Here is a 13,956-nt window from a genome sequence, read left to right on the forward strand (position 1 = left end):
TACCTTCTCTCTTTCTCCCTCACTTTTCATCATTTTTACCCCCTCTACCAAGAAATACGCACACTTGCGCCCACGCACCCACACATATTCCCCCAATCAAAATATAATGCTGATAACATTAATAAGTTTTTCTCCTTTGGCATGTCTACACGTGCCCGACCAGGCCCAAGACTGGAAGTCCATTCAGGCCAGCCCTCCGCGCCTGGTTGCCTGAGCTAGGCGAGTTAGGGCTGTTAGTCCAACATTTCTATTAGAAGTTAACAGGCGTAATCTTGTTTCCAGATATTTATCCACGTTCGGAGGGCTGTAGTTACATGTTTGAAGTTAGGGGGAAAAAGTGAAAGATCTAAGCAGCCATTCTAAAAATACATTAACAGTTTCCAAAATCTATATCGCTGCTTAATTAAATATGTTATCCTGTTTATAGGATCTGTGGCTAATTATTTAGAGTCATTTAATCTACTCAATTTGCACGTTAATTAAAAAGCACCGGTTTGCATTGTGAAGGCAGGAGGGTTTAAAGGGGAGACAGCGACGTCTAGCGGGAATCTGGGAGGGTCACAGCCACTTTCTTGGTATAGGTTTGGTCTCTGGTTCCCTTCTCAGTCTCCCCTCATCTTCTCCCGCGATTTAAGTTTCTAGAGAAAACAAATTCGGAATTATTTATTCCAAAGAGGGATGGAGAGGTGGGATAGCCGAGGTAGGATGACCTAGGAGACTAAGGAAGGATGGTCATTGGGAAATAGCTAGTCAGCCATTGAAACGGGCAAGTCCGCTTAATTAGCACTTATTTAAGGGGGTGCGGGGGAGAGGAGGCGAGGAGGCAGTTCCTCAAACGCACTTTTAATGCTGTAAGGGAGCTCAGTTTAGACAGAACTGAGAATAGCCAGAAACGCTACTGTCAGGCTACCAGATTTAAGTAAAGCAGAAGTTGAGGTGTCTTTGAGTTACTCAAGCGAATTGTTCTGTTACTTGGGGGAAAAGAGGCGGCAAATCTTAGTTGGTTTGGTGAAAATATAAACCAAGATCCACAGCATTTTCCCCGCAGCTTTCCTCTCCTATCACCCTCCCTTTCAACCCTGGCCTGAAGAATCCTGCTCGACCCTAAAACAGCTCCCGGGAAGATTTTCCGAGCATTCCCGAGGGGCATGTTCCCCAAGCTGGACTGGTCGGCCCAAGCCTGGTTAACTGATAAATGATGAAGCTCCCCCCCCCCCCAGGCTCTCAATTGCTTCCTAATTGTTTTTCTTCCCCAGACCTGTCCCCTTTCACTCCCATCTGTCCCTTTCTGACGGTGTGTGTTTTGGCCTTTGTTCCTGTCCCCTTTATTGACACCTTTTTTCAAAGCCCGCTTCTGTCGTCCTTCACCAATCTCTTCTGCCCCATTAACCCATCGGCACGAGGCTCTAGCAACAAAGAACTGAAATCTGATCTGCTGCTTTATTGAATCTCCATTGTCTGCCAGCTAATTCCTCATTGTCCCTCCAGCTTGCTCCTGGACCGGGGAGGTAGTGATTGTTAATTGCATGCCCCTTCTCCAGCTCCTCACCCACCAAAGCTAGGGGAATCTTGGGATTCAGACTATGATACAAGAAGAAATGAAGTCTGCCCCACCAAAATCCCCCTCCACTTCACCAAATAAAAATTCTCAACTTATCCCTCCAAGAAAGACCAAGGAACCCTTTTCTCTTTCAGGGGGGCTGAAGAAGACAGCTGCTTTTAACTATACACAACAATGAAAATTACACAGGCATCTGATCCTTCACACTTGAAATGGATAATTTTTCTATTTTCTATAATTTCTCTAGGGAGGTCTAATTTGTCCAAGCTACTCAGAATGAAGCTGAAATAATAAAAAGTGTCCAGGAAAGGGAGACAGTAGGAGTATTGTGATAGCATCAGGTAAACAAAGAATAATTTGTCAAATCTCACCCAAATTCCATCTTCCTCAAGAAAGAACATTAGAATACCTTGGATTTACATGGTATTTTTCTCTTTTTTTTTTTGCATTTTTGGAGGGCAATTGGGGTTAAGTAACTTGCCCAAGGTCACACAACTAGGTGTGTGTGTGTGTGTGTGTGTATGTGTGTGTGTGTGTGTGTGTGTTAAGTGCCGGATCCCAACTCAGGTCCTCCTGACTTCAGGGCAGCACTCTACTCACTTCGACACCCAGCCATCCCTTCCCTTACATGGTACTTTTCTTACACGAACTCTTAAGTGTTTCCCTCTACATCATCACAAACATTTCTGTTGGATAAAGACAGGCCTATATTATTCTTCCCATTTTACAAATGAGGAGAAACTGAGGCCCTATGAAATTAAGGGAGGTAAGGTCTCACAGGAAGTCAACAGAATTCAAATTATAGGTCACATTTTTGGATACCCAGGTTGGTTTTCTTTTTGTTAGACTATGCCTTTGAATAATCCAAGTCATTTGTGGGAAAATCTACCATAAGAAGATCATAGGGGAAAACGGAGATGTTTACAGTAGATGACAGAAAGGTGGTGGGGATGGAGATAAGTTGGCTTTCTTCCAGTACTTGAAAGCCTGTCATGAGGAATAAGGATTTGACTTTTTCTACCCAAGCAGAAGTGCAGTAGGTAGAAATGTTGCAGGTGCAGATTTTGACTTGGTATGAAGAAAAGCTTTCTAACAATTATAGTTGCTCCAAAATAGAATGGTTGCTTTAGGCACTGAGTTCTCTTGGAGGTGTTCAATATAAACTTAGCATGTTAACATTATTGGGCATTAGTGTTGAGGGACAGGTCGTACCAGATGTCCCTTGGGGTCCCTTTCTACTCTAAGATTTTCTAATTTTATGATTCTGTTCTTATTGTTTCTAAGGCCAATTTAGAAATATGCAAATATATCACCAGTCAATTTAAAGATAAAAGGATGTATGAACACTCCAACCTGAGTGTTTCTAAGTCTGTGAAAGGAACTTTTCCCCCACTTCAAGCAGAAGACTCTGTTTCTGCTATGTGCTAAGTTTATTTCAATGAAAGAATTCCTCAGATGATTTATTCTTTGCTCTTCTGACCAATTTGAGGACATGGAGGTGGAGAAATAGTCAAGGGTCAGTTTGTTGACAGGGGATTCACCGTGTTCAAAGATTGACTTAATCTGTTCAGAATTATATATATGCATATATAAACACATGTATACATATATGTACATATATAAACCTATATGCATGTTTGGTTCAGTCCTATGATTTAATTGATGTAAGGCAGAATCACAAGTAGGAATTCAGGCACCTAGGGCAAATTCAGCTGAGTAGAGCATACAGAGAACAGTCTCCTCCAGAACAATGAAGTCACAGATGTTGGAAGATGTTGCCCAGAGTCCAACTTCAGCCTCTGGGTCAATAACTAACCATAAGGAGGAAGAAAAAGAGGGGAAAGAGGGAGGCTGCTGATGTGGGGAGGGTGATCCCAGGAAAGGAACAGGACCCTAAAGAGTAGAGACATGTGACATTTTCCCAACGGAGAACCAAAAGGTGCAGGAACAATGGGCTAGAGTCCGCATAGTAGAACTTGCAACCTGGATATTGACTCCCTCTGGAGAGGCCCCCATTACCTCATCTGAGTAACCACGGCTCTGGCATAGAGATCTCCCAGTGTAAAAACTCCCTCCACCAATTCAGAGCCAAAGTTCCTCTACAGATTTCAGTTCTGAAGAGTTGCTATGGAAGAGATCAAACACAGAGAGAAAGGACCCGTGTGTACAACAAATATTTGTGGCAACGTTTTTGTTGCTGTCCCTGACAGAAGTTCCCAGTTTCTTAGTAGTAATTCTCTTTTCCTGTTCTTTTTATGTTGAAGCAGGATTGCAGGATGATAGATTTAGAGCTGGATGCTCATTTAACAGATTAGGAAACTAAAGCCCAAAGAAATTAAATGTCTAGGGTAAGGTCATACATCTAATTTAATCTCTGAGGTAAAATCTGAACCCAAGTCTTCCTGATTTCAAGTTCAGCACTCTATTTATTCACTGTACTACCTAGTTGTCTCAATGTTCAAGACTGTTAGATTCATTAAAAAAAAAATGTCAGATGGTGCAAAAGATAGAGTGCTGGGCCTGGAATCAGGAAGACCTAGGTTCAAATCCAGCCTCAGGCACTTACTAGCAGCACAATCCTGGGCAGGTCACTTAACTTGAGCTCACCTCAGTTTTCTCATCTGTAAAATGGTGATAATCCTAGCACCTACTTCTCAGGGCTGTTGTGAGGATCAAATGAAATAATATTTGTAAAGTACTTAGTAGTGTCTGGCACAAAGCAATGCCCCATATAAATGTTAGCTATCATCATCATCATTATTATTAAAGGAAAGAAAAAAACATTGCTGTGATACTGAGAAATTAAGTAGCTGGCCCATGGTTGCACAGTTAGTACCTGTCAGAGGCAGGTTCTAAACTCTAAACTTCCTGATTTTAAGGCCAATCCCTTATCCAATATGTTACATTAACTCTTAATTTAAAATATTTGTTGTTCAGTCATTTTTCAGTCATGTCTGACACTTCATGACTTTATTTGGGGTCTTCTTAGCAAAGACACAGGAGTAATTTACCATTTCCTTCTCCAGATCATTTTACAGATGAGGAAACTGAGGCAAACAGAGTTAAGTGACTTGTCCAGGGTCACATACCTAGTAAATGTCCGAGGCAAAATTTGAACTCCAAGCCTGGCACTCTATCCATTGTGTCACCTAGCTGCCCTGTAATTTAAAATATATGGATCAGTAATAATGAGTACTTCTGTATTTATAACCACTTTGACGTGATCTTCGTAGGTCCCTTTTAAAAGTAAAGTCTCTTTTTAAAGATTCAATCCCCCCCCCACAACTTTTGAACTTGTATACCACAAATGAGCAGCAATTCCTCCATAGCTATATAAGTATGAAAGTATATATAAATAAACAAATACCATAAATGGGCCTGGAACTTTCCAAATCTATTTCAAAAAACAAGTAAGTCTCTCATAACTGCAAATAGGTACTGCTATTCTAGGTAAAAAAAAAATCTTTTAAAAAAGTAAAATGACAAAATAAAAAATTTTTAAATAAAATATCTGAGTCACTTTTTAAAAGCTTCATTGATGCCTTTTGTTTGTCATTTCCCAAGATGTCATTTCCCTTCCACCCTACATTGGATTCTCCCTAGGAACAAAGAAAATCAACCAAGTAGACCAACCTAGTGTCTATGGCTAATAGCATATTTGACTGTCCATTCCTGTAGTCTCTCACTCCTATGCTATGAGGAGGACTGGCTTTCCTGTTCTGCTCAAATGGAGTGTTGTGCATTAAAATGTGCCAGACAGACTATTATTTAGTACTGTAGTGATTGCATAAATTTTCCAGGTTCTAGGTTTTTTCCCCCACACTCTGCATCAGTTGCTACTCCCATTACTTCACTTTAAATTAAGTCACTACATGAAAAACAAAAAGATGTTAATGTTCTTTGTTATCTTCACGTGTTTCCCAAGAAAGAACTTTGGGAATCCCATTGACAATCCTTTTCTAACAAAGTTCCATCCTTTATCTTGATAAAACAAAGACTCCTGAGTATCTCTTTCATTGGTGGAGTTTGTTAATATATAATTTACTATTTCAGAGAAATCAATGAATTTCTTGGCTTCAAGTCTAATGGGGGTTTCTGTCTCTTAGTCCAACTCAATAATGAAAAAATATTAAACACCTACTATGTAAAGCATGATACTTCCTTGCATTGCTTTGCTTCAAGGCCAATTCATATTATTATCTTGCTCCTAAAAGATGTTTGGAAAACCTTTCTGAAAATTTGTTCAAAATCTTGCAATTTTTTTTTTGTCTAACATATAAAATTTGAACTGCTGAATTAATACTTAAACTGATACCTAAGCAGGTCTTATGTTGCTGTTTTAGTCATTTCAGTTGTGTCCAATTCGTCATGACCCCATTTGGGGTTTTCTTGGCAAAGATATTTGAGTGGTTTGCCATTTCCTTCTCCAGCTCATTATACAAATGAAGACCTGAGGCAAATAGGGTTAAGTGACTTGTCCAGTGTCTGAAGCCAGATTTGAACTCATGAAGATGAGGCTTCCTGATTCCAGGGCCAGTACTCTATCTACTGCACCCTTAGCTGCTGGTCTTAGCATAGTCTGCATCAATTCAATTCAACAAGCATTAATGCAAAAGGTATATGCAAAAGGAAAAACTGCCTAAAATCCAAGTAAAGAGTTAATGATAAAAGGAGGAGCAATTCATATATGCCACAAACTTGAGGCTAAACAAAGGCAAAACTTTGAGTATTACTGACTTTTCAATTCAACTAATAATGCTGAAAGATGAGCAATGATGGGGAAGAATAATGTCACAAAACCAAATTCTACTAGTCTTGTAAAGTGTGTGTACTTTGGGAAAAGGACAGCAAAATTCAAGGATCAACCAGGACTTAACACCCCTCCCATAATTCCCTCTAAAAATCAGATCCACATCTCCCACCCACACCCACACCCCAGTTAAGATCCCACACATTTGCTACAAGACACAGGAAAACTAAAAGTGTCACTTGGGAGGCAGTAAGAGGGAAGAACCAGTAGTGATGAAAGTTCTATGGTCATTCTGCCTTTAGCCCAGGCCATCTGTTTTAAGCATCAGTCCTTTATTTGTCTTTATTATAAAAAAAAAGTTTAAAGATATGCTCTTAAAATTAGCCTTCAGTTCTCTCTCTGGTCATCAATGTCAGTATCTGATAAAAAAAAAAAACTAGCTCCCACAGGGGTAGACACTTTCCTCTTTAATTCTATTCTTTAGAATTAGATAACAAAATCAGTGGCTACCTTGGGGGCCCAGAACAGATCCTTGGTACAGTGAGTCCCCCACATGTGTTCCTTTTCTCAGTTTTGGGGTCTGAATCAATATTTTTTGGACTCATATTGCTCCAATATTTGCCATGTATGGTCTAGTTTTAGTGAATAAAATGAGAGCCCCTGGAAACATCATTTTGTGTTTCCCTGCCTGAGTGTTTTGAAATTTAGTACACTTAACCAAAATCATGCTCTGTTCCCATTCCCATGCAGCCAAAACTCCTAGCAATTGCAGGATTGGGCTTTTAATGAGCATTTTCTTGATTTACAGCAGCAATGAGCAGTTATCTGCTAATAACTCCTTAGTTTAGAATTAAAAGGGGTAGAGAAAATAAACCAAATTGCAAAGATCAGCTCTTGTTAAATAAAGTCATTGTGAAAAAGACACATAACAACATTTTCATGCATCAGATAAATGAGACGATGAGCTCATCTTTTGTGGGTTGTAATTATTTAATACTACTTAGCATCCACATAGCATTTACCCTATGGACATTAGTTAATTAATTCTAAGATCAGTTCTGCCAGAGGCAGGGAAACTGAGGCAGGGGTTATAGGTGATAATGAGAAAAAAATAATCTAATGATGGGATATGAACAGTTAGAGCTTCTAGCTCCAAATCTTTAATGATTTTGCCTCTATTGACTTATCCCCTCTCTTATTCAGTAATTTATAGCAGGTAGGCAGCAGGCTAAATTACTCTGAAGAAATTCATAAACAAAGGCATTGTTAAAGGAATTCTTTTCCTCCCTTCCTTTATTTAACTTTGGTGTCAGATGTCAGGTATATACCACCTACTAAGAGAAAAACAAGAATACTTAAGACAATCAGAATTAACTTTAAGTTAAAGATGATAGCAGTAATGAGATCCACAGCAACAGGAATAGAAAGTCTCTAGTTTATGGAGATAGGCAGTAAGTATATGAAAAGAAATTACATAATTAACATGAACCTTAAACTACTGTGATCAGAGTGAATACAAGCTTTAGTGACAGGCAGAGTTTGAAATTAAGGTTGGAATCACAAAGTGTCTCCCTGTTCTTCCTCTCTACCCCAACCATTGGGGATGCCCTGAATTCCTATAGGAAATTAGGTTTGTTATCTGTAGAATGCTGAGTCCTCATTAGGAGAAAAAAGCTACAAGTTCTGTAGAAACAAATAGTAATGAACAAGGTGAATTAGACAATGTCTTTAGAGTAGAAATCCCTGGGGACCAAGACCTCTTTATATCCTTTTTTTCTCAAAGCAGAGCTCCTTAGACCATTATGGTGCTTAAAAAAAAATAATAGTCCCCTTGAAATCCAGCCTGTCATCTATGTGGTAAGAGGGTGAGAAGCAAGGCAAAGGAAGGGAATACCAGTCAAGGCAGTGTACAGATGGAAGTTTATGTGCTCTGAGATCCATATGGTAGCTGGGAAGTCCTGGCAAGAATCTTGAAAAGTTAGGCAATTGGGCTCTTGAGATATATACTTTTTGGGTTAGCACCCCAGCAGCCAGTGTGATCAAATTGCTCCTATAGATCTAAGAAACAGCCAGGGCAGCATAAAGTTGCATGCTAGTCCCACTGGATAACACCAGCTTAACATGGAGGAGAGCAGAGAAAATGGCACTACTACTGTTCTAGAATCACAAGAAAGCAAGAGAGATTGGAACAAATAAAAATACTCCAACTACTGCAAATGTTTCAGGGAAGATGGTGCTGATCATTAAAGTGGACAAACCATGAGTGCACATGAAATGGACTGAAGACATACACTTTTATAATGCATCAATAATATAGGATAAGAATAGAAACTAGACCAGTGATTTTATTGGTGTAGGGAACTCCCAGTGAAGAAATGCCCTCTACTAATGCTGGTTGGCATCTTCTCTGCAATTTATAGTCTTATAGAGCTTTCTGGAGCACTGGGAAATTAAATGACTTGCCCAGGATCACACCAAAATGTGTCAGACATAGATCTTGAACTTATGGCTTCTTGGCTTTGAGGGTAAGTTATAATGTCAATACTATATGATAATAAACTTGGAAGTAAATCTCACAAGTTTCAGGCAAGGACCTTATACTACTTTTTTGTCAACTGTTCCTTAAGCTCTAAGTCATACAACAGTGTATTGCCAACAAATGCAAGAAAAATCATACAAAAAACCCCCCAACTTTATCCCTTAACCTCAGATTAGATGAACTAACAGATGAACAATGAGGAAGTATTACAATCTGAAGAGGGAAAAATTCAAGACAGTGAAGTCATTGAAAATGTTAACTTCATTCAAATTACAGGAATAATACCTAATAATGAAACAATTGGTAAAAAAAAAAAAACACCAAAGTCTAAAATTTATTTTGAAAAAAGAGTTGCTCATACACTGGAATTTCAAAAAGTCCTTTTGAGTTTAATTGTGTCAATCCAATTAGCAGACCAAATATACCAAAACAGAAAAAATTTAAAAAGTTGGCACCTGGTATAACCATCATGAATTGAAGTATTGTCTCACAAATTTTGACAGAAAGTATAAAAGCATTTCAGAGTTGCACACAGTAGTATATGCAGCAACTATTGCCAGGATAGCAAGGACTATATCTAAGGACAGATTTCTGCCTTGTCAGAAGAAATTTGAGAAATCTACTGTACTGAAAATCAACAGAAAGACTTTGGGAAATTTGATGTAGTAAAAACATGAATTATACAATTAAAGCAAAAATATAGGGAATGGAATCTGGAAAACAAAAGCATATCAGAAATCTACATTCCCTTAACCAGCAGCTGAAAGTAAGTCAAAAGGTTGAGGCAATACAAGGAGTCAAAGCAGAACAAATAAACAATTTAGCATTATTCAAAAGCTTTATTACAAAGACTTTAGAAATTTTTAAAAATTATAATAAGGGATAATGGGAGGGGCCGGGCTTGCGACGTTCTCTCTCCTTTCCTTTTCCGCGCTGCTGCTGCAGCCATGAGTATGCTCAGGCTTCAGAAGAGGCTTGCCTCTAGTGTCCTTTGATGTGGAAAGAAGAAGGTATGGCTTGACCCCAATGAGACCAATGAAATTGCCAATGCCAATTCCCGCCAGCAGATCCGAAAGCTGATTAAAGATGGGTTTATCATCCGGAAGCCCGTTACTGTGCACTCTCGTGCCAGGTGCCGAAAAAATACTCTGGCTCGAAGGAAGGGCAGGCACATGGGTACTGGTAAGAGAAAGAGTACTGCCAATGCTCGTATGCCTGAGAAGGTGACCTGGATGAGGTGAATGAGGATTCTTCGCCGTCTGCTTCGAAGATATCGTGAATCCAAAAAGATTGACCTCCACATGTGCCACAGCCTGTACTTGAAGGTGAAGGGAAATGTGTTCAAGAATAAACGAATACTGATGGAGCACATTCATAAACTAAAGGCCGACAAGGCCCAGAAGAAGCTCTTGTCTGACCAGGCTGAAGCTCGAAGGTCTAAGACTAAAGAAGCACGAAAGCATCGGGAAGAGCGTCTGCAGGCTAAGAAAGAGGAAATCATCAAGACTTTGTCCAAAGAGGAGGAGACTAAAAAATGATCCTCCCCTATCTCCTCTGTACATAGTACCCTTCTATTTGGCATATGCAATAAAAATGAACAACTGTCAAAAAAAATTATAATAAGGCACAAGACAGAATCCTTAAAGAAGATGGAAGTGGAAAATGTCTGATCCTCTATATGGCTACAAGAAATCCAGTACAACAAAGATGATACAGGTTGGTTCAAATAAGAAATAGACAATGAACAGCAGAAGCTACACGAAAAAGAAAAGAAGCTACATCAAGAAGGGTGATGGTAGAGAGTGGGGACCTCATTTCAAAACTAAAAAGCTGCAAGATAAGACAAAATCTATCATTATTGATTCAAATCCTTCAGAGTGGAATATGAATTAATAGAAAGGAATCTTCTTCTCAGACATAAGCCTGATCCCATATTTCTTAAGAGAAGATACTATTTATCTTTTATGAAAGAAAAGATCACTAGTAATTCCTCCAAATGTAGGCTAATTACATGTTTTCATACAGATACATGTACTTTATACAAATAATTTATGGCTTGTATCATGAAAAAAATGTGTAAATAGACACAGGAAAATAATATATTGCCTGAAAAAAATAGTGTGCCAAAAAAACCCAACTCAGAATGTGAAGAAGACATTATTATCAAATAGGAAATTATTAAGCTACCTGAAAGTGCTGAAACATAAGCCTACTTTTGTTAATTATTGCAAATCCTTTGACTCAGTTCTGCACTCATGGGTTATTCAATCACTACAAATATATAAAATAGACCCAATTATTATGAGAATGCTAGAGCAGTTGATGCCCACATGGAAAACTGTTCACTATATAAAATGTTCTGTGGGACAGAGCCAAGATGGTGAAGAGAAGTCAGGAAGTTGCCTGAGCTCTCCCCACTTTCCCTCAGAAACAACATTAAATTTAGGCTCTAAAAGAATTCTGGAACGACAGAAGCCACAAAATAGGGCAGAGTGAAACAATTTCCTGACCCAAGATAACTTGGAAGGACTTCAGGAGGGGTCTGTCTCACTTGGGCAAGGGGGAAGCAGACCTGACACAGGCATTGTCCAGGCAGTCCAGCAGAAGGCTCTTAGCAACCAAGGCCTCATGGTCCTAGTTCAGCATAACATCAGGATAGCTGTGAGGCTTCCAGCCCCAGCACAGCAGGTGAATTGCTGGAGTCCAGGGCACAACAGGCAAGATTAGGCTGGGCCAACTTAGCACAGTGGGCAAGCTCTGAAGTGCCAGAGGCCCCTGCAAAGAAAGCCAATGACCAGTCCCTTGGATCCCAGTACAAGAAGCTTGGATAGTGTCCCCTCTATGGCAGGAGAAGAGTTCAACTTTTAAAAATGAGCAAAAAACAAATTTGGGAGTGCATCGGTTTTTGCCTCCAAGGCAAGAAGCCACAGAAGGCTGCAGCACAGCTGCTGCCACATGACAACTTCAGCTCCTGGCCTGAAGAGTGTAGGGGACCAAGCACCAGTCTGAGGGGTAACCGCTCTTGCTTTAACCTGCTTGGATCTGGATTGCTGTCTAGGGTGGAGGTCCTGGGATGTGTGTCCAGCTTGCCAGAGCATGTGGAGACCTCAGAGAGGGCACCCATCTAATACGTCTGGCACCTGAGAAAACCCCAGTGTTTGGGATGAGAGCTCCCCTATCTGGTGGCAGAGTGCTACTGTGGCAAAAAGCCCAGGGGTCAAGTGACTGAGGGGCGACATGACCAGGCAAAGGAAACAAAGCAGACAGAAGATTCCAACATTAGACTCCTATTTTGGGGACAAAAAGGAGCAAAGCATGGAACAGGAGGAAGACAGTGAAGTCAGAACTCCTACACTAAAAGCTTCAAAGGAAAATACGAGCTGGTTACAGGACATAGAGGACCTTAAGAAGCAGATAAGAGAAGTGGAGGAAAAATTGGGAACAGTAATGAGAACGGTGCAAGAAAATTATGAAATGAGAGTCAACAGCCTGACTTAGGAAAATAACACCTTAAAAAATAGACTAACTCAAATGGCAAAAGAGGCTCAAAAAGGCAACGAGGAGAAGAATGCCTTAAAAACCCAAAATTTCCAGATGGAAAAAGAATCTCAAAAGCTCACTGAGGAGAATCATTCCTTCAGAACTAGATTGCAGCAAATGGAAGCTAATGACCTTATGAGAAATCAAGATGCTGTTAAACAGATCCAAACAAATAAAAGAATAGAAGGCAATGTGAAATATTTCATGGGAAAAACCACTGACCTGCAAAATAGATCCAGGAGAGATAATTTAAAAATTATTGGACTACCTGAAAGCCATGATCAAAGTAAGAACCTAGAAATCATCCTCCAGGAAGTTCTCAAAGAAAACTGCCCTGATATTTTAGAACCAGAGGGCAAAATAGAGGTTGAAAGAATCCACCCATCACCTCCTGAAAAAGATCCCCAAAACTCCTAGGAATATTATACCAAGCTCCAGAATTCCCAAATTAAGGAGAGAATATTACAAGCAGCCGGGAAGAAACAATTTGAATATTGTGGAAACACAATCAGGATAACCCAGGATCTGGCAGCTTCTACACTGAGGGATCAAAGGGCTTGGAAGATGATATTCCAGAGGTCAAAGGACCTGGGATTAAAACCAAGAATCACCTAACCAGCAAAGCTGAGTATCATATTTCAGGGGAAAATATGGTCATTCAGTGGAATAGAGGACTTTTAATCATTCTTGATGAAAAAACCAGAGTTGAATAGAAAATTTGACATTCAGATACAAGAAGCAAGAGAAGCATGAGAAAGTAAACAGGGAAAAGATATCATAAGGAACTTATCAAAGTTGAACTATTAACACTCCTACATGGAAAAACAATAATTATAACTGATGAAACTTTTCTCAGTATGAAAATAGTTGAAGGGAACAGAAATACATACACACACATACATATATATGTCTATATATGAGGGTATATGGGCATATGAATACTCATGTGAATGTGTGTATATATGTTTACAGGTATACATAGATAGAGGGCACAGGACCAATTTAATAGGAAGGGATGATACTTAAAAGGTGAAATAAAGAGGTGAGAGAGGAATATAATGAGAGGAGATGGGGAGAGACAGAATGGGGTAAACTATCTCATATAGAAGAGGCAAGGGAAAATGGTTACAATGGAGGGGAAGAATAGGAAGGCAAAAGGGAATGGGTCAACCTTATTCTCATTGAATTTGGCTTGGGGAGGGAATGAAATACATACTAAGTAGGGTATCTCACCCTACAGGAGAATAGAGGGGAAGGGGATAAGAGGGGGGATGATGGAAGGGAGGGCAGGTTGGGGGGAAAGGAAGTTGGAAACATCCACTTTTGAAAAGGTCCGGGATCAAAGTAGAGAATAGAACAAATGGGAGGTGGGATAGAAGGGAGGGAAATATAGTCAGTCTTTTACAATATATCTACTATGTTAATGTTTTGCATTAGCTACACATGTACAACCCATACTGAACTGCTTATCTTCCCAGTAAGGGTGGGTGACAAGGGAGGAAGGGAATGAATCTGGAATTCAAAGTTTTAAAATCAAATGTTTAAATATATATATATATATATATA

General features: G+C 39.6%; 1 long non-coding RNA gene and 1 pseudogene across 1 annotated transcript in view; one reads left to right on the plus strand and one right to left on the minus strand.

Annotated features, from left to right (window-relative positions):
- Positions 1 to 214: 214 nt before the first annotated feature.
- LOC138158706 (uncharacterized) overlaps positions 215 to 13,956 on the minus strand; it is a 131,786-nt gene continuing 118,044 nt past the window's right edge. Inside the window, exon 5 of the long non-coding RNA XR_011167713.1 lies at positions 215 to 638. This is a non-coding gene — a long non-coding RNA (uncharacterized lncRNA). The remainder of the gene's footprint in view (positions 639 to 13,956) is intronic.
- On the plus strand, positions 9,685 to 10,473 carry LOC138158703 (large ribosomal subunit protein eL19-like; annotated as a pseudogene).

Source organism: Petaurus breviceps, unplaced genomic scaffold (assembly GCF_028583685.1).
Source record: "Petaurus breviceps papuanus isolate PSGF00001 unplaced genomic scaffold, PetGlider_PUasm1.0 175, whole genome shotgun sequence".
NCBI classification, from domain to species: Eukaryota; Metazoa; Chordata; class Mammalia; order Diprotodontia; family Petauridae; genus Petaurus; species Petaurus breviceps.